The sequence below is a fragment of the Chelonia mydas genome, chromosome 15 (genome assembly GCF_015237465.2).
Source record: "Chelonia mydas isolate rCheMyd1 chromosome 15, rCheMyd1.pri.v2, whole genome shotgun sequence".
NCBI lineage: Eukaryota > Metazoa > Chordata > Testudines > Cheloniidae > Chelonia > Chelonia mydas.
The window spans coordinates 32,075,867-32,095,907 of record NC_057856.1 but is presented as its reverse complement, the minus strand read 5'-3'; the positions used below and the strand labels follow the sequence as shown (position 1 = coordinate 32,095,907).

The window sequence follows — 20,041 nt, the reverse complement described above, 5'->3', positions numbered from 1 at the left end:
GAAAATAATACCCAGAACAATTTCTTTAAATGTCTTAAGAATCTTCAAAATGATTTTAACAAACAGTTTTCTCTTGAAATAAAGAAACACCTAATGGAAAAGAAGGAAATCATTGGCTAGAGTAATGGGAGAAACGCTGGTGGAAAGCCCCATTGAAAGAATCACTCTGTCAAAGAGTGCTTCTGAGGAACTTGTCTGTCTTCACTTTTGTAGTGTTTACAGTTTGTCTGGTCTGTCGTTGCTCTTGCTTTCTCATTATTAAAGTAGCACAAGGCCAGTGTCCCCATAAAGGATTGTTGTTGTGGCTTTTGTGCCAAGTAGATCAGTGCAGTACATCCCACTAGTATTTTTGGTCACTAGCCTGTGAGGCATGGCTGAGAGTAGTAAAATCTGTGCCGGGTTAGTCTCCGTTGGACACGATGACAGAAGATTTTATGCAGTTTGGAGGTGTGCACACATACCCACACACCCCAATTTTGGGTGACAGTAATTCTTTTCCTCTACTTGCACTTGCGGTTTTCTTTTTAGGGCATTTATGTCACTACCAGACCCTGATGTGCTGCTGTCATTGACTCTGGCTTCATGCGGTCATGGGTCATTAGCTAGTGTATGTGAAAGCCAAGATATTTTTTCTTCCCTGTGACAGCTTTTCCTTGGATTAGAAGGAACAGTTCCCTGATATGAGTGAGTAATGGTCATTCTTCCATTGATGTAGGTATTCATAAGACAAGCAAGCACATTTGGGTTATAATAGCTTTCCGGCAACCATGCAATAGTCATAAATAACCAGTCTCAGGCAATAGAAAATTAGACCTTATAGTAATGCTTTTTAACATTTTCTTTTTTTTTAATAAAGGTGGTTGAATATCACAATAGAGAACAAAATTATATTTTAGGAGTGGGACTAATGGAAAAAGCCCCCTGCTTCAAGCAGATTTTCACTGCTCACACTTACATAGAAAAAAGCATTTAATTAAAAACTTGTTTGGCAATGTTCTGATGAATATTATTAACACACAGTCTATATTTAACAAATATTCATGATGATTAAAAAAAGAACAGGAGTAAATATACCTCAACTTCTCACAAAATAAAAATCTACATAAGCAATATCTTTTAGACAGCCTTGGAATATCTGTTGGGAGAAGTGTGTCTTCAGGTGTCTTTCTTTACTGCAAATTGTTTTTCTTACGATACATTAAATACAGCAAAAGAGACTTCCTTATTTTGCAGCGCACAGGCCTCTGAAATATTTCAGCACTAGGCTTATAAACCAACAGCAGACTTAATGTCCATAATACTGCTTAGAAAATACATCTATCTGCAAATTTTATAAGAACTAGCAGTTCTGTTGCAGTGGACCTGCAATTGGGGTCTTTGTTAACTTCCCTGGCCTTGCCCACTGGTGGGGTTCAGTTCAGTTCAGTTGCTCTTCCACTTATATTCAAACGGTCTGATCCTGTTCCCATTTAGGTCAATGGCAGAACTCTCTTTGACTCTAATATTATAGGATCAGATGCAAAGAGAAGAGGAGGTGGGATCCTGTTTGTTCAAATTTATTAGTCTTTTAAAATTTTTATTTTAATTTACAGTTATTCCTCAATTGCTTAAACATATTCAGAATAGCCTTGAGCATGCATCCGACGAAGTGAGCTGTAACTCACGAAAGCTTATGTTCAAATCAATTGGTTAGTCTTTAAGGTGCCACAAGTCCTCCTTTTCTTTTTGCGAATACAGACTAACACAGCTGCTACTCTGAAACTTGAGCATTTGTTATCTGATTTATTTTAGTTTCTTAATAGTAAAAATGTGCATAGTCTGCAACTGGGCATATCTCACAGACAAAAGAATAAAATGTTGCAGTTTTGGTGACAACTGAAGAACCCTAAGCAGAAGCAACTGCCAAAGCTTGACAAAAATGTAATGTTTCTTTCTTGAGGTGACAACAGTGCTTTATTCAAAACCTTACATTTGTCTTCAAACACGGGGGGAGAGAAATTCTATTCACTAAAAATAAATAAATTTTTAAAATCCTCCCTGTATATAAACAGTATATTCCAAGAGTCTCCCCCCCCCCTCCCCCCAAGACTCTTGCTTTACCATCTGAAAAAAGATAGAAATCAGAATACTGTGGGTTAATCTATTTGGCAGACTACTATTTGGTAGACCTAATTTGCAAAGAATAAACTATTTGTTGAATAGCCCCCCCCCATTTGCATATTAATAGTAAAGAGATAAAACTCTTCAATTAAATATTCAAAATTTCTTCAGCAAATAATTATTGGTTTGCAGATTGTGAATTTGCAAGTATTTGTGATTTTCAATTAGTGTTCAGTCTTGGTTAGCTATGTAAATCACTTAGCATTGTTTGCTCTTTGACTGGAGGATTTATGTCCCTAACCAACATGCTAGTTGCAAATTATATTTGTGTGTGTGTAATATTTACAATTTGCAAATCATGCTTTTGACTAGTTAGATTTTCCAATCTATGAAAAGAAAAATACTACATAATGTAGGTAATTTACCAACACAACTTGAGGTACAGATTATATGTGCAATTGTATAATTTCCAGTTTCATTCATTTTGTGTGATTCATGTAGCCAGTCCAGTGCAGATTACAAATCATGGATTTTGCAATCAAATATGTAATTCACTGAAAGCAAATTTTGAGAATTTAAGCTTTTTAGTTTAACATTTGCTCTTTGCAAATATTGTGACAATGAAGCATGAGCTCTAGAACGTTGTGGAAAATGAAAATAAAAAGGTCACAAAAATGATTGAATCAAAATAATTTAAATTTAAACATATTTGTGAATAACTATTCCCGATGTTTGCTCAACTCTAGTATAGTGTAGTATAGAGCGTATGTTATATCTGAACTATCCCAAAACATGCTGCTATTATTGAATATTTATATTATCTTAGTGGTCTGAGGTATTGATATTGGGTGTCCCATTGCGCTAGCTAGCGTATAAACACACACAAATATGCAGTTCCCGAATATGCAGACTCTAAATATGCAGTAAATATCATTGCATAGCTCTGTTCTTCCCCCTGCTCCATTCCCTAAAACAGTGGTTCTAGGACTTGTGCAGTCACCTTGTTGTTGCAAAATGTCATATTTTACGTTTCCTTATCTTCTAGATTTTAGTGCATTTTCCCCCACTTTTTGACCAACTCTAGCACTTAGAACTAGTGTGCTTTGCAGTCTTGTCAGTCACCTGCTTGCCCTTTGAGAATGATGCATGCAAGCACACACACCTGCCAGGAACTGTAGTCTGCGTTCAAATGAGGTTTTGATGTTTTTTTGTTTGTTGGGGTTTTTTTTTTTTGTTTTTTGTTTTTGTTTTTTAAAGGGTAACTGCATGGCTCAAAGGATTGGGTATGGGCTACGGGACCTTTCCCCTTTAGATCACCGGGTCAACTCCAGCCCAGGTCAGTAGTGACCAAAGTCATTTCCATCTGAATCATGTTTGTTGACTTATGTGAAATGTGTTGGTGGTCTGTCTCCTCCTTAATGGACAAGTGTGCACATCACAAAGCCACTACGGTGACGGGCATTAACAGGCACTCCTGTTGGCAGTCTCAGCAGAGAGGCCAAAGACTGAATGGGCCAAGAAGTCTGAACTCCCCTCTACTAGCTGTCCCTCCAGGTCAGGGGTGAGTTAAACTGGTGAGGAAGAGTTTTGAGAAGCTTGTCTGTTGTGTGATGTTCCCTGTTCCATGGCTTGAAATCTGGCCTCCTGAACGAGCATGAAATTTATATTAAAAATAAACAGAACAATGTTTTAAAATTAGGCTTGGAAGGATTAGTGAATGAATATCAATGTAATTGTACACACGCAGACTGACAAAATATTTCTGTGATCATCAAAATTTACAGATAGGCAAAGTAAGAAAAATGCTGTGTGAGAACTTCAGAGTTTGTTTTAAGACTATTTATTTTGACCCTCCCATTGTCTGATTCCACATAATTTCCTGCAAATGTAAAATTTTAAGTAAATAACAATAGACAAAAATCTTTAAACCCATAATTTTGAACTGAAAAATTACATTGCTAAAAATAAAACAAAGCTTAAAAATAAATGTTGATATTATCTGTTGAAATTATAAAATATAAATCGAATTTTGCCAAGCCTATTTAAAATCAAGGTAGGGGCAACAAACGATCTGAAGCCATAAGAAAACTCTTTAAGAATATTCTGTTAAGCCTTCAGGCAGGAACTGGAGTATGAAGTTTCAGCTCAGTGCAAATAAAAATTGCCAGGGTCTGTGATTGTTCCAAGTCCGTTGGCTCCATGAATGAGGGTGGAGCCAATAGGGTGGTGGTATGGGTAGCCAGAGCAGTGAAAATTGGAAGGTACTGTGAGTGCATTAGGGCTAGACACACTAGTGCTTGAACTATAACCTCGTTAGAAACAGGCTTTCTAATAAAAATGGCTAGGAATCCAGAGCCTGCATGGGGCCTGTGGCACCGCAGCGTCTCTGATGACAATTCTGTATTTGCATATTTTTATTAGGTCAGAGTAAAAATGCATCTGCTTAATATGAATTTTGCTGCTTAGGTTTAAATACAATTAAATCTGAAAATAATCCTTTAATTAGGGTTTGCCTATTAAATCTCGTTTGATAAACTCTTTATCTTTAAATCCTGGTAAGGTTTTTGAGCAGGGATTTTTGTTCCCTAAGGTTCTTCAAACACTAAAAAGAACCCACTGTGTCTTTATACTCTTATATCACCAGAACCTCCCTTACGAAGGAGAACGGGGGAAAGGGGCCCTTTCAGGATTAATTAAACAAACATCTAGCCAGGCATGCTTCAGGTTTTTACCACTGAATGTCTGCCCCTCACCCAAGTCAGTTGCTGATTATTATTATTTTATTATTTAATCACAGCCATTAAAGGAAATTTGAGAGAGATCCCTGTTCTCCTCCTCCGGTGCTCCTCTGTCTATCTGCACAGCCTGTTTGTTTGTGTATGCCTAAGTTTGTACGCCAGTGAGAAGCAGAGTGGAAATGTCAGGGGTCAGACTGCAGGCAGGCAGGGGAGCAATCAGGGCGGCTTCAGCTGCAGTCTGAGTTTCTGAGAAATCGGAGATGTGTTCCAGAAAAGGTTAACTCTTTCCAGCACAGCTGCCTCTCTGCTCAAGGAGAACTGAAGAATGTGTATAGTAGCAATGATCTGACTCAAACTAGTTTATCATTAGATTTTGAGTTGCTTTTATGTCTCTCACTGATGTCCACAAAGGTACAAACGGACTTTTTTTTTACAGACTTCCCATCTAATTTATGTTGAGTATATCAGCTTTTTTTCAGGCCTCCTGCCTCAGTCAGTAGGCCTAAGAATTTGCCTACTTTGACAGCATTGTATCTGGAGGATATGTCTGCATGGATCCTGGCATCTAAGAAGGAAACTGCAGAAAACTTCACTGTGCTGCCCTTCTAAACCAACAAGAGCCACTGGACGTACAACTTACTGCACAAGTCTTGCAGTAGACAAAGCAGTACAGGTGCCATAAAGGACATAATTGCCTTTTTAAGATTTTTTTCAGTGTTCCACTCACAGCATCCCTGGAGGCTGTGATGCGCCAGCGCTCAGAAAGACGGCTGTCAAGTGCCAGTTCAGGCAGCCTACCAACCTTCTTTCCCTCTAACATGTCGTCTTGAAGTTGTGTATGTCGTGCTGGCTTCAGTGTTACACAGTGATGAGTAAACAACTGACTGGTTACTCAGTGGAGTCCTTCAAACATTCTGATTGGATGAACCACAGCGTCCCACCTCTGCACCATCCCATGTGCAGGGAAAGGAATATTTTAGCCCCGCTACTCTTGTTATGTTGAGTCAACCCCATGTTTTACACAGCACAGGCTCCCTCGAGTGAAATCCTAGCTACGCTGAGGTCGATGGGAGTTTTGCCATTGATCAGTGGGGCCAGGATTTTACCCCCATATTAAATAGCCTTCATGATTTCGCTCAGACCCATGTGTTGGTCTTGCGGTAGCTTGGTTGTAATAGTATTGGCAGTCCTGGGGTGACAGACTGGATTAAGTTCTTCTATATCTTTCTTCTTACACTGCTCTGACAAAGTCAGGAGCCACAAACAGTACACTACAGGAGCAAGTCAAAATGGTGGCACTGTGGGGTGTCACATACTCTTCCGAACGTGGATTATAGGCAGAGACCTCATTATACTGATTTTGATGATGTTGGCCCCAGACTTTAAACTTTGTGTACACGTGGTTTCAGTGCGCTTGTTTGCACATGCATACTTTGCGGACCAGAAAGGATGTTAAGTTGGCAGATGTTAGCATAGAACTACAAATTGCATTTACAAGGGTAGGCTATTTTCTTTGCTCTAAAACACACAGTCACTTTTAAAAGTAATTATGAATATGCCAAAGCAATACACTCCACTGTAGCTTCTCAGAGTTAATTGTATCATTCATACAACAGCTAGGACAGTCATGCTACAGCTCCACTTCTAATGGCTCCCTGCTATGCCTAGACTGGGTGTGATGAATTGGGAATATGTCTGTACAATTTATGAATTTTATGAATTATGAACTCAGTGTCCCTGTGTCAGGCTGCAAATTCCATTTTGAATGTGCAGTCTGTTGCCTTCTCTATGGTCTGTTTGCTTCTGTGTTGGGCTGGAACTCCAAAGGCTGGTGGCAAAAGAGTGACAGAGAATAGTTGATGTTAACTACCGTGTTGTTGAAATCTAGTCACTCGAGACAAAAAGTCTGGTCCTTGCCCAAAAGAACTGGTTGCGGGAGGAGGAGATGGGTGTTGGCTTGGCAACAGTGCCCTTGGCAGGGGTCTGTGCTCATATGGGGAAGCTGGCAAGAGTGAACATCACCTGACACAGGGTGGTTTTAAAATTGCAGACTCTGCTTGGGGGCCTTCTCTCCGGGCACTTGCCATGTGCCAGCCTGCCTGAGGCAGGGGGCACTGTAATTGCTGGGACACAGGTGATGCATAAGCATTCCCAAGAGAAGGGTGAGCTAATGAGGGGCATTGTGGTTTCAGAGTTTTGTTTTGTATGGTCTGTACTCTCCTGTACTTTTATGTGATGAAGGATAAAAAAGCGCAAATGTGTTAGACTCTGTGCCAAGTTCACTGACTGCATTACAGCTACTGCGTGCCCCTGAGAGAGTTAAACGGTAAACCATATGCTTCATACCTTTGGGGTGGAGCTCTGGAAGTGGGTCAGCTTAAGTAACTGGAGTATGTCCGGGTTCAGTGCTGATCCGGGGTCCTAGAGCAGGTGGCTGAGCTCCATTTCTGAGAAGGGGTGACAGACTGAGAGTCAATGCCCAGGGAATATGCCAGAGAGGCCAAGGGAGGAACCAGGGCTGTAGCCTGCTGAGGCTCTGGAAGCTTAATACGCCCCAGGGGAAGCAGATTAGAGTCTTGGACTCTGCTCACAGAGTCCAACATACACCCTCCTCATGGGTGACCGGCTGGGAGCTCTCTCTAGAATCTGTGACACTGGGGTTTAGCGACACCTGGGGTGATGCAGGTGCCATTCCCCAGTGTATATTTGGAGACCTGAGTATGCTGAGGTGGGTTGAAAAAGTGATGTGTCTCTCACTTTTAATGTTGTTTACACATAGTATTTGCTTTAAAATTCCCCCTCGTGTTAGTTTGTTTAATGAAAGTTGTGCCACTTGGCTAAACCTTGGGGAGTATGTATCAGGAGTGTGGGAAATGAGGTGGGGTTCAACCACTAGGAGTAGGGTGATCATAGTAGAAACCCCAACCCTTCAAATGCAGTGGGGTAGTCTGTGTAGGGTTAGCATATTTCAGGTTCCAAAAAGAGGACATTGGGCAGTGCGGGGGAGAGGGTACCTGCAGTGGGGGCACTCATTGGAGGCAGGGGGCAGTGTCGGTCCCTGTCACAGTAGCAGGGTGGCTGGTGCAAGCCCTGGACGCAGAGACTGTCACCAGTCAGCGCTTCCCTGTGGGGCCCCCTCCCCAGGGTTGGGAGTCAGGAGCTGGGTGGGTGGGATCTGGCAGCTGCGGCTGCAGGGGAATGGGCCAGTCAGCTGCGGAAGCAGGGGAGGGACCAATCGGAAAGTGGAGCAATCAGGGCTCTTTCTGAGCTGCAGCCTCTGCTCTGCAAAAACCCTGGACATTGCCTGTTGTTTGAAAAATCCCCATGGACAGAGGCCGGAGGCTCAAAAAAGAGGCTTTATCCAGGAAAACGTGAACATATGGTAATCCTAAGTCTGTGCCTCTGTTATGAATTCCATAAAGCACGTGTCTGCAACCCTCCTGATAGATGGGCTGAATAGCTAGATAGATCTGCTTCCTAAATGTAGACATTTAATGCCCGCATAGATTGTCTGTGATTCCAGAATCCAGCTTGGACTTTGTGTGGTTAGGTGTTGATGTTGTTTTCAGTATTTAAATACTCAAACTACACTTAACCCAAACAGTTCTACACCTTTCTGTCTTGCTTAGTAGGCTGTACATATTATAGAGCACCTCCAATCTCAGCCTTGGGTGGAATGGTCATAGCCAGATTAAGAAAAGTACAGAATCTGATCAAATTCAGGCCCTGGCTGATCCATGGTAAAAAGGGGACTCTTACCTAGTGAGAGCCAAAATCGCACCTGGGTGACAATGGAAATCTTAATAACTTTAACTCCTATATGAATGGCCCGTGGGAGGCTGCCAGAAATACTATATGATTTGATGTTTCAGCCCGACAGTGTTCCATTTATGCTTGATTCCACACCTTCTACCTGGCATTTCTATGTGGCGATTCTGGGGAGGACCCATGTCATCTCATTACTTTAAAGAAAAAATGTAGTGCTGCCTGGGAAATGCCAAATTAATTGCATTTAATTATCACTGATAAACCCCCTGAATAGTACTTGCAATTGTTTTGGGGGATTTTTCTACAGAAAGTCAAAGGCCTCATAATTGGAAAGAGAGATGGATCAGTGTCTTTCTGGTTTGCAGGTAGATGGGACTGTGTCCCAGCTACAATCTACTGGCACATTTCCCTGATATGCTGGTCTTGGAAACCTTGTAGTTGACTTTGGTTCAAGTGGTGAGAGCTTGAGGAGAAAAAAAAACATCATAAAGCTCGCTGAGCTTGCTCCCCGTAACAGCTGCTTGCACCTTCCCTGTTGCGATTTTGAGAGTTAGCTATGGGGACTCCAGGGAGATATGGCTATTGGAGAAAAAACAGGCTTATTTTCTTCCCCTTACACTGCAGTGAAAACCCAGGACCTGGTTAACAAATTCCATTTTTTAAAAAGTGAATTTCTGTCATCTGTGGCCCTCCTTCACATAACTGCATACTTCTGTCTGATCATTTTTCATTTCTTCTTCTGAGAGATTTCATATAAAAATGTTCAGTACAAACAAACCTTAACCACATCAGTTTGAGCTTCAGCTACCTTGCCCGCCAGATCTTCCCACCCGTTTCACCTGGCTATTTCTAGATGGACCAGTGCTTGGTGATGTTGTCTCAATCTCCTTTCCTGTATTTAACTCCAAGCTGTGCATAATAAATTTGGGATTTTTAGCTACTTAAATAGCTGGAAAATGACTAACAAAAAACACACCTAAAAATCCATCTCTGTGCCCTGTCATCCTATTGCATGCTATCTGCTTGAATGGTGTATATCAGTAGCATACATCCATGCAGTCTGTGTTTTGGTAGATTCCCAGCCTTTGTATTTGTCTGGTCTAGTTATTTTTCCTTGCTGTGTTGAGTGGTGAAATTGATTGAACTCCTTTTGATTTTAGGGCAGACTGTTTGCTAGGGAGTCACTGTATAACCTGTTCTGAGAAAATAAATTACAATGGAGGCCCCCTAAAGCGGATTGGGAGATATTTCAAGGAAATATTAAAAAATAAATGGGACTAAAATAGCTAAAGGTACTGGACACTTTCCTTTAGTTTATTGTAAGCCTGTTGTGAACTACAATTATATTTTCACAAATGTGCCTGTGCCACTTAACCCAGACTCTTCACACGCGTTATCACCACCTCATGGCATTCGAAGACCTGAGTTGCTCAAGGTGCATGGGAGCTATAGCCTTTGCCTGTCGTCGTTGTGTATTGCAGTCTCTTGTGATTGTGAATTATGGGAATGGCAGAGGCACCTACAGGAGTTGCAGGCAGAAATGGAAAACATTGAGAGGTGTGGGAGGGACTGAAAGGAAACCCAGAAACATGTGGAAAACTTTTCTTCAGTAGCCAGTGGACTCTAGAGACAGCTGCTCTAGTGATTTAGAGTAGACATTGTGCCCAGGTCCTCCAGGCCAGGGAGATGTGCAGTACCACAGAAAAGGAAGAATGGTGGTAATGTGATTCAATGAGCTCATTTAATTTGTGTCCTAAAACTAGGCAGCCGCAAATTCCCTTGAAAGGAGTCTCTCACCTTTCACTTCAATTCACTTCAGAAAAGTAGAGATTTCAATAAGTTATATGCAGGATTCAGTGTCCTACTTAGCGTTGCCATATCTGTGCATTGCCAGCAATTATGTAGACACTGCTTTATGAATCTGGCGAGAATAAGCTGAAATTTACATTTCACTCTGTGCATAATGACCATTTATTTGTTGCTGTTACGAGCTCCATTAATACACTCACTTCCCTTGCCAGTGTGAGTGGGCATTTTAATGCTATTTTTGGAAGCTTGTTCCATGCACTGAAGCCCACATTAGACTGAAGGTAATATTAGCGCTTTTGACCTGTGTGTCCTCAGGATGAAATGAGCTGCAGCAAAGCTTACCAAAATGATACAACTGGTTATAGAATGAACTGACTGTTAAAGTAAATATTGCTCTTTCAGTTACCATTTTCTGGCTGATACTAATGATTATGGCTGTGCTCTAGCCTGCAGGCCAGCATTCACAAGCCAGCACTGGGCGCATTTTAAATTTCACACGTATTAAAGTAATTTAATAACCAAAAAGAAGCACATGAATTGATAAAATCTGTTTTCAGACCTATGCTTCATTCACAGGACGCCCTTCTTGAAGTTGTTTAAAGCTTTTCAGTGACTAATAACTTGCTTTCAGAAATGTTGCGTTGTTGGTTGTTGGTTGGTAGGTGGCTCCTGCGGGAGGGCAGGGGGCTGTGAAGTAGAGTCAAGTGCATGGGAATTGCAGGCATTAGTCATCATTAATGGGCTTAGCTTCTTGTTAAATGTCAAGGTGGCAATTTAAAGCAGTGCATTTAAGCATAGTTTCTCTCAATTTCAGTCTGTCCTGAAATAATGCTAAACAGCCTCTGGGAACGGGTTTCAGTTAAATGAACCAATATTTAACCATTCTTTTGTGGCTTTGGTGGGGTCTGAAAATTCTGCCCTGAATCTTATGAAAGTCTGTAGATTGTCTCGGAGTTCTGGGATATCATGAGATGGTATTCACTGGGTTTGGATTGGTGTGGAAAGTTGCCATGTGGTGGTTTTTTTGGAAGCCACCTAGGAATACAAGGCAAAGTTACAAATATTGGATGCAAAAGTCAGCATCCCATCTGTTCTGGGTACACAGGTTGTGGTGTAAAGTAGGCTCAAAATATTTAAACTGCAAGTGAGTGAAGTAAACTAACAGCATGGGAAACATCTTTTCAGTCAGCCAATATTCACTGCAACCAGGGAGCTGACCCCTCCTCTCTGCCTTGTATATAGGAGTGGATAGGTGACTGAGACCCCCCCTTAAGCATAGTTGTCCTAATCTGCATGCACAGCCAACAACCCGTGTATGCGCACGTGTGTGTGTGTGTGCGCGCGTGCGCATGCATGCATGAGTGATGGACTTCCTGCCAAGCTGATATAAGACACAGGGCTTAATTTCCTTTTCTGTGTCCCTAAGTGAGAACATTTGGAGAACTTGAAATGCAAGACACTAAAAGTCAACAGATTAGAGAGAATTTTTTCTTCGCCTTTGTCCAGTCTTGGTCCCCTTTCAGAACAGCAGCGATTTCAGAGTTTCTTCCAGGGAGTCACAGACGGTAAAGAGGAGATGGTGCTTTGTGTGAAAGCTTGCTTCCCAAACTTGGAGTTGTTAGGGAAGGTGGCAGTGTTTCACTTGAGGAGCTCTGCAACTCATAAACACCCATCTATTCTTTATGAATGGCAGCTTCTTCTGTGAGTTGCAGGTATGTTATTGGCATAGAGAGTGGCATCCATTCTCCTCAATAACACTTTTACACAATGTGTTTCATGCCTCCCCAAAGTGAGTCATAAAAAAAGTCTTTATTCCCTGTTCTTTGGCACTTTCAGTTCTATGGTGAAGGGAGGCGTTGGGAAATAATGCAGAGCTCCCTATGGGTTTAGTGGCTTCCAGTTGGTATGACATAAATGGCAGTGTACAATTGAATCAACTGTAATGGGGCATATTCTAATTTCTAGACTGTCACTTGCTTTCTCTTAGAATTGTACAAAAGCGATTTGGTCTCTGTGGGTGTTCTTTTGAGCAGGATGTCATAACTTGGGCCCAGAGGAAGATTGTAAAAGCATGAAGCTCTTTTGAAAATTCAGGCCTGTATTCAAGAATAGTATGGAACGTCTCCAAGGGTCTGTTCTCGTGTGGGAGTGGATAAATGCTTGGCCACTTGTTCAGGAGACCTAAGATGATGTCTGACTAGATCAAGTAAAATGAGTTTTGTTCTCGGTTGCTCAGTTTTTAACCAGCATCATAGAGTTAGCCACGATTTGCCGGTTCAGGAGACGGCCAGGACTAGAAGCAGTGCATGTTAGCAGAGATGCGTTGTTGGAGCTGTGGAGCAGGTTTGTCTGAATTCTCTCTAGCTTTTCCACATAGCTTTTATTTCATGAGCACTAAAATCCCCCAGATCACCCCTAAAGAGAGGGCAGAAAGCGCTTTTCTGTGTGAGTTGCAGATGATGCAGTAAACAGTCTGTCTTGAGTTGAAAAGAGGAACTGGCGGCCGCCAGAAAAGAGGAAGGATATCGGTTAAAATCTGTCCATTGTCCTCTGCTCTTGCCATCTAAGGGGAAGCAGAAGCTCCTCCTGTTCCAAGGAAGAAAACTGAATTTTCTCCAGAATTTCAGACCTTTCAAATCTGACCCCGTGGATGTGTTGCTTCTCAGGGAGCCACATAGTTGGGAGAGAAATAAAGTAGTAACTCCCATGGAGATAAATAGGAGGAGGCTTACCTGCTGGCACCATTCCCCGCTGGGCAGTGGGGGAGTGTGGTCGGAAGAGGAGGAGCCTTTCGCCTTTCCCTGCTGGATTTCCATGTCTTTTTTCCCCTGATCTTGATTAAAAAAAAAAAAAGAACAAATCTGTTTAAATTGTATCTCTCCTTCCACCTCCACACACTCTTCTCTCTGCAAACTCAAGGTCATGCTGCACTGGAAGCTTACTGCTGCCTCCACTAACAGTATAAGTCATTTTTCCACTTCAGGCATTCACTGCCAGGCACTGCACACACTGTGTCTGGGCATAACATTAGTGACTGAGTGTGCATCCAAGAGACATGCACCCTTACTTGCACATTGGGGCTTTTAAAGCGGGAGATTGTGAAATGACTTCAGGCCATGGTGAGGGAGGTAATGACTTGCTGTTAACTCTGCCATACACACTCAGGGCGTCTTTCCTCTTCTGCACTCTTCTCCTCCTGCCATTCCTTGTGGAAATACAAACAAAAAGGAGTTAAGAATAAAATAAAAATTCATATATACAGCAAGTGTTTCACTGTGTTCTATTACCTAACTTCTGGGCAGGCAGTGAGGATTAGCAGAGCCCCTTGCCAGCTCTGACTACTTAAAGCAAAATAAACATCTTTGCAACATGGTCTGATACTTACTCCCTTTAGAATCGCAGGCACCTCCAATTAATCATCCTGTCCACAGAAGAGGAGTTGGTGAAGATTAGAGGATGCTTGCCAGATTTGACGAGCTGACGAGGAAGTGGGGCACTGACACAGCATTAGGGATAAATAGGCTATGTTCCCACACTGGGGAGCAGTGGTGGTGGCCCTTGCTTTTCTCTCTCCGAGGTGAGTGATGTCTCTTCTAGCTGAGGCAAAGTTTAATGCTTTAACGAGCAAAGCTTTTTAGTCTTTTGTTGTGGGATATATTAGTCTAGGACAATGCTCTGTTTTAGGCACACAACTTTGACTAAAGAACCTTTCTTCCTTTGTGAGAAAAGGTTTCTACAGTGTCACTCGGCTAGTTATAAAAATTATTAGGTTTGATCTCTAATAAATCCATGGGCTGGCCAAGCCAAATGAGTTCTTGAAAAGTTAATGAAGAAGATGTGGCCCATACATTGCAGGTGGGGAGTTCTGTGCATGCCATTCCTGGGCAAGAAAGAGGGAAATCTCCTAATCCATATTTAAACTGTGCATATAATTATGAGTCATAGGCTTTATCCGCTCATCTGAGCAACCACATAAACCTCATCTTGTTCTTTAATTTTATTCATATGTAGATTAAACAGTAAGTAAAAAGAATGTTCCACATATACTTGTTTTATTGGGTTTAAATAAGAAGCATAGATTGCACAAATTACAAAAAAGGATGGAAGGAAAGAACCATAGTAGGAAGAATAGGTCAGTGATGGAACAGATTACACTTCTTATTAGGTGGCAGCAGAGTGCTTGGTGCTGTACAGAGTCCAGAGCAAAACACAATTCCTGTTCCTAGGTGTTTACCGTCACAATAGACAGTCCAGTGCATGAACACAATGTGCGGGGGGAGAGAAAAATGGATTTATCACACTTTTTTTTTTTTAAATAAATCTCATGATATATTTCATTGTATTTATAGATGAAAGTGGAAAAAATGGAGTATACTTCTACTCTTAAGGCTCAAGAAAATATTTTGTCCAACACTTTATCAGCATAGGTTAGTGAGCAGTTAAGTAGCTCATTTGTTTACAAACATGAACAGACTGAATCTGTTCTACATTTCAATTCTAAGGGTAAATTGATCTAGAGAGACTAAATCCAATGTGTAGATAAACATGAAATGTTTTCAGATGTTTTTCTTGAAAACTGAAGAAGATTGTTCTATAGTGTGCACAGATGCAGAGCCATGTGCCCAAACCAATATGTCAAACTGTCATGTGGGAGATTTGGTGAAAAACATCTTGTCCTAAGGGAATCATTTTAAACACTATATGTAGGCTTGTAGCCCATAAGAGATCATAATTCAAATCTAGTCCCTCTTATGGTAGTTTGGCCCTTACTTAGGCTCAAAATGAACAAAAGCCTATTAATGCAGCCTTTGAGTTGTTCTGGAATAGTAGGGGGAAACTGATCTTTGATCAGGGAGTACAGGATTTTGAACCAAAACATCTGATTTAGCCTTAACAAGATCAGTAGCAATGTGAGAGCTTCATGCTTGGCTAGTCATTGAGGGCGTGCTGCAGTGCACTGAGCCCACGCTGTGCTGGGTAGATGGGACTCTGGGGCAGCCAAGGAGCAGTAGCAGCGGCTTTGTCAGAGCCTTTGAAGCAGTGTAAGGGACAAGCCCTGAGGCAAGTCGCCATTCCAGGGATCTTTACCTCCTGTTTGTCACTTTAATCTTACAGTAATGCTGCAATGTCGAGTGGAACCCATTCCAAACCAGACCTTTACCAGACTGTGATCGTACGCTCTCTCTCGCTCCTTGTCTGCATCTCTCTCCCCCTCCTTTTTGTCACTGGCAAAATTAGAGAAATGACACAGGCAGGACTCCATATCCAGAGGAGCATAAACTCTTATTGCCTTTATACAGCATCTCATACTGCTTTAGCTGTGAGCTCCCCTAATTAACCTCACTTTTGGTGTGGGGATATATAATATGTGTTCTACCAGAGCACATGGAGATGTGTTTTAATGGAATTAGAATTTCTGGAAATGAAGTCAGGGCACATCTTTGGGTGAGTGGTACCATCCAACTGAATAGAATAGGTTTTTATTTTTAAAGTGTCTTTTTATGTAGCATCTCCATGTGCAGAAGCTTCATGGAGAAGTTAGTTGTGGGTTGAAGAGAAAAAGAGAAGACGGAAGCTTTAAAGAAAGGATGTGGTTCATTGCTTCAAAGAAATAGGGTATACTAGGTTACATCTTCATTAGGGAAAAAGGTGTGCTTTTCCTAGTGTGGACGAAGCAGTTTGTCATTTTCACACCGGACAAGTGTAGTGAGTTTCCTGGTTGAACCCTGGGCTCCTCCATAGTGTGTGTGTGTGTGTATATATATATATATTAATTTGACCTGCTCACACATATGAAAGCCGCTGCCTTGTCCACGCTAGGATTTTACCCTGTGTTCACTAACACACGGTTACAAAATACTCACTTCCTCTTTTAGTATGGATGCAATGCTAGACAAGCCCAGCAGAAGCGAAAGAGCAACCTCTTAAATGTGTAGGATCCTGGCGAATGGGTGTGTATTTGAGGTATGAGAAGGGCTGCATGACGTATGCTGTTGTAAACCCTGATCTTTTGAGGCTTTATAACTTGGCCATAAAGAGTCAGTCTGGGCTGAAGCTTGGCGTGTAGTCTTTTTGATAAATGTTTTGATTAAAAAATGTATTCTCTCTTATCCCTTTGCCTACTGATGCTATGTGTATACATTTTTCTCTGCCTTCATTTGGTTGTCAGTCCTGAAAATGCCATTTTATTAGTTGGAGAATGAAAACATGGGAAAGGATGGAAGAGAAACGTGGTATTTCTGTTCCCTCACTGATTGAGCATAATTTTTAGGCCATGCTCACGCTGCTGCAGTGTGGACTGTGGGGCAGAGCCCTGCATGGGTGGTGGGACTCTTTTTTTTTTTTTTTTTTTTTTTAATCCCGCTCTGCAATACCCACTCCCGCGTTGTTTCTTGCATTATTATCCCATTCCCACCTGCAAAAACCTTAGATTTCACAAGAGAGACAGATTCCCCTATGCTACTGAAAACCAAAGTCAGTTAATATATTGTATATAAAAAAGAAATTCAGACATAATTTTTACCACTAAAAGAATAAAACACATGTTGCTTAAACCGTGTAAAAAATAGTTCCTGTTACAATAGACATCTAATCTCTTTCTGTCCCTCACTTTAAATTTAAGTATTAAAAGTTTTAAAGTGTTTTCCCACAAATTACCATAGTCTGTTCCCCCCCCCCCCCATCCTGCCAGAACAAAATACGTTTTACCTGCTGCCGTTGTTATGGCAGCAGGTCCTGCGGAATCCACGGTATCCCAGTCCCGCTGCAGTTGCACTCTGGCTGCTCTGTGTAGACGCTGCTGGCACAAATGTTAAGGTACCTAGTTTGCGTTAACGTAGTCCTCTTTCAGACCGTGTAGATAAACCCTCAGAATGTGTCTGAATACTCACGACTTCATAAAAAGACAAGTCTTCAGTGAATGTTCTGAAATAGTTGCTTAAAATTTGCACTTTGGACAAATATCCCTGTCAATAAACAAGTTAATTAGAATGTTTGTTGAAAACAAGCACATGTGGGTGTGAACGTAGTCAGGCTTCATTCATTTAAATGACTGCAGATAATTTTTTGTAGTGTTTACCCAGCTCTTCAGATGTTGTGGCTGGCTTTTAGAAAGACCTCTGTGCAGGTTGAGGGTAATAATTGTCCATGTTAGCTTCTATGGCATTTAGTGTTTGGTGCAGGAATTTTCTCCATCGTGTACAGTGTGGTACTATTGGCCTGGGTACATATATTTTTTTTTCATCTTCCTCTGAAGCAGCAGATTCTGGATGCTGCTATATGCAGGATAATGGGTTTGATGGGACATGTTCAGAGGATAGTAAGGAGGAACACACATTTTCCAATGTTAAACTTGGCATTTGCAATAACCCAGCATGGTAGATTTAGAATTATCAGAGCTTTTCCCCATTCCCCCTTCAGGTGAGAGAGCCAGAGGACCCTAGCTGCAGCCAGAGGCAAAATGATCACCTTAGCCATACAGCTGAGTGTGTTTCCCAGACGTCAAGTTCTAGACTCCTGGAGAATATGCATGGAAGTGCTCCTTTGAAAGGGTAAATGCAAGCTGGGGACTCAGCAGGTGGTCACGAAGCAGGTAGCTCTTAGGTACCAGCTGAATGCCCACTGTGGATCTGGATGGAAGAGAGCTGGAAATTTCTAGAAAGGAAGTTGGTATGCTATCAACTTGAGCTAATCTTGCGTTTCTTTTGTTGTGCTATGATGTTATGCTGATGCAGTACGTATCCAGACTCCTTTGTGAACGCTAATTGCTTCATTTGCTTGAGGTATACCACCTTACTCTGTACACATTATATATCTTAAACATTTAAGTTTTTATCTGTAGTTGAACATTGACCAACAAGAGATGATCATTTTCAAGTGGCATGTCCTACAAATCAAATATTTTTCCTTCGCACCCATCCCAGGTTCTAACTCATGATAAATGTTGCTGTAGAACAGGGAGTCTCCAACACGGTTACCAGGGATCCAGCAGGCAACACAGCTCTGTTGATGCCAGAGTAACAATCCCATTGCTTTCATGAAGAACTTTTACAGCTTTCTTGCAGCAGTTATTTATAGGATCAGTTTTATATTTTAAATGTAACTCCTGTGTGAAAAGCATCTTTAAAATTCTTTGCTTACAAAAAGTTAGGTGCACAGTGTAATTGACCATCATTTATCCTAAAATTGGCCACTCTCAGGCAGTGAAAGGCTGATGACACCATATTGTTGTATCGGATTAATTTTAACCTGCTGACCATACCCCTCAGGACAGAGCATGTATTGCATAAAGCAGGTGGTGTGGCGTGGTTAGTTTTCAGTGAGGCAATGAAATGCTGAGGCAGGCCTAGTGACACATTTGCTGAGGCTGCATCATTGTGTTTGGACAAGTGTCATAGTAGAGTTCGCGATGTTACTCATCAAGTGGAACAGACTCCCTTCCATTTTAAACACAGAACAGGATTCCCACAGGAAAATATTTGTTTGCTGACTTTAAAAGATTGCTGCTTTTGTTAAGGCAAAATCTATATTAAAAAAAAACCGAAACACACAGAAAACCCCGTATGTTAACTCTCACCCCTAAAATTGCTGTTGAACTGGCTCTTGTCACCTGAAACCCATCTGCAGCACTCACCGTCTTCTCTGCCACCCCCAGTATTAGATCTATAACATATTCAGTGTCTAACAAAAGAGCAGCCAGTGCCAGCTAACTCCTCATGCAGCTGAGTTTACTACCCATCCAGATGATGCCTGTAAATGATACTTCACCGGTTTAGGGCTTTACTTACTTAAGTAGCTGCACTGCAGTCAGTGAGTTATAATAGTCTTTGGTGTAGCTCCATTGAAATCACTGGGACAGCTTATGTGAGGAGGGGAGCAGAATTTTGTCCTTATTGCTTTGTCAGGGGCTGACTTTGACACACTGAGTGTGAAAAATTCTGTATTGATTTAAATGAAAACAAACATAACTTTGTATTTTTAAGCACACTTCTGGTACAGAAATATTCTCCACTGATTATCAGTTGCATTACCCGCTTTGCACTGGATCAGTGGTGCCTGCCTCTATTATTTGTGTTACGGTGCTGCCCGCAGCCTGCAGTGATCTATCTGATGCACAGCACCCCTGTGCTTCTGTAGCGCTCCAGTGAAGATGCTAATACGCTGACAGGGGAGCGTCTCCTGTCGGTGTAGTTAATCCACCTCCTCGAGAGGCGATCACTGTGTTGAGGGGAGAAGCTGTCCCGTTGACGTAGTGCTGTCTACGCCAGGGGTTAGGTCGGTATAACGACGTCGCTCAGGGGTGTGGATTTTTCACATCCATGAGTGATGCACCATGGTTTACCAGTGTAAGTTTACAGTGTAGACTTGGCCTGGCCCGAAAAGCCCCAGGCTTGCACAGCCAAAAACCCCAAACTGGCAGCTGGTTGTTTGTAGGCAGAGTCCTGGGGCTTAAGACCTTGAAGGATGGTAAGGCCAGATTGCTCCTATGCAAGTTTCTCCGCTTTCTCCGCTGAAATGGTGTTTTATATCTTTCTGTGCCAATTGCTCCTCACTGAACCTCCACAGATATCCCTGTGCCACCAGGGAGACTCTTCCTCTTTTTCTCCCCCAGCAGAGGAAGAATTCTG

At 41.9% G+C, this 20,041-nt stretch overlaps 1 protein-coding gene across 4 annotated transcripts in view; it reads left to right on the top strand.

Moving 5' to 3' along the window:
- MN1 (MN1 proto-oncogene, transcriptional regulator) overlaps nucleotides 1-20,041 on the top strand; it is a 190,170-nt gene that overhangs the window by 16,302 nt on the left and 153,827 nt on the right. The gene's annotated exons all lie outside the window — the stretch shown is intronic.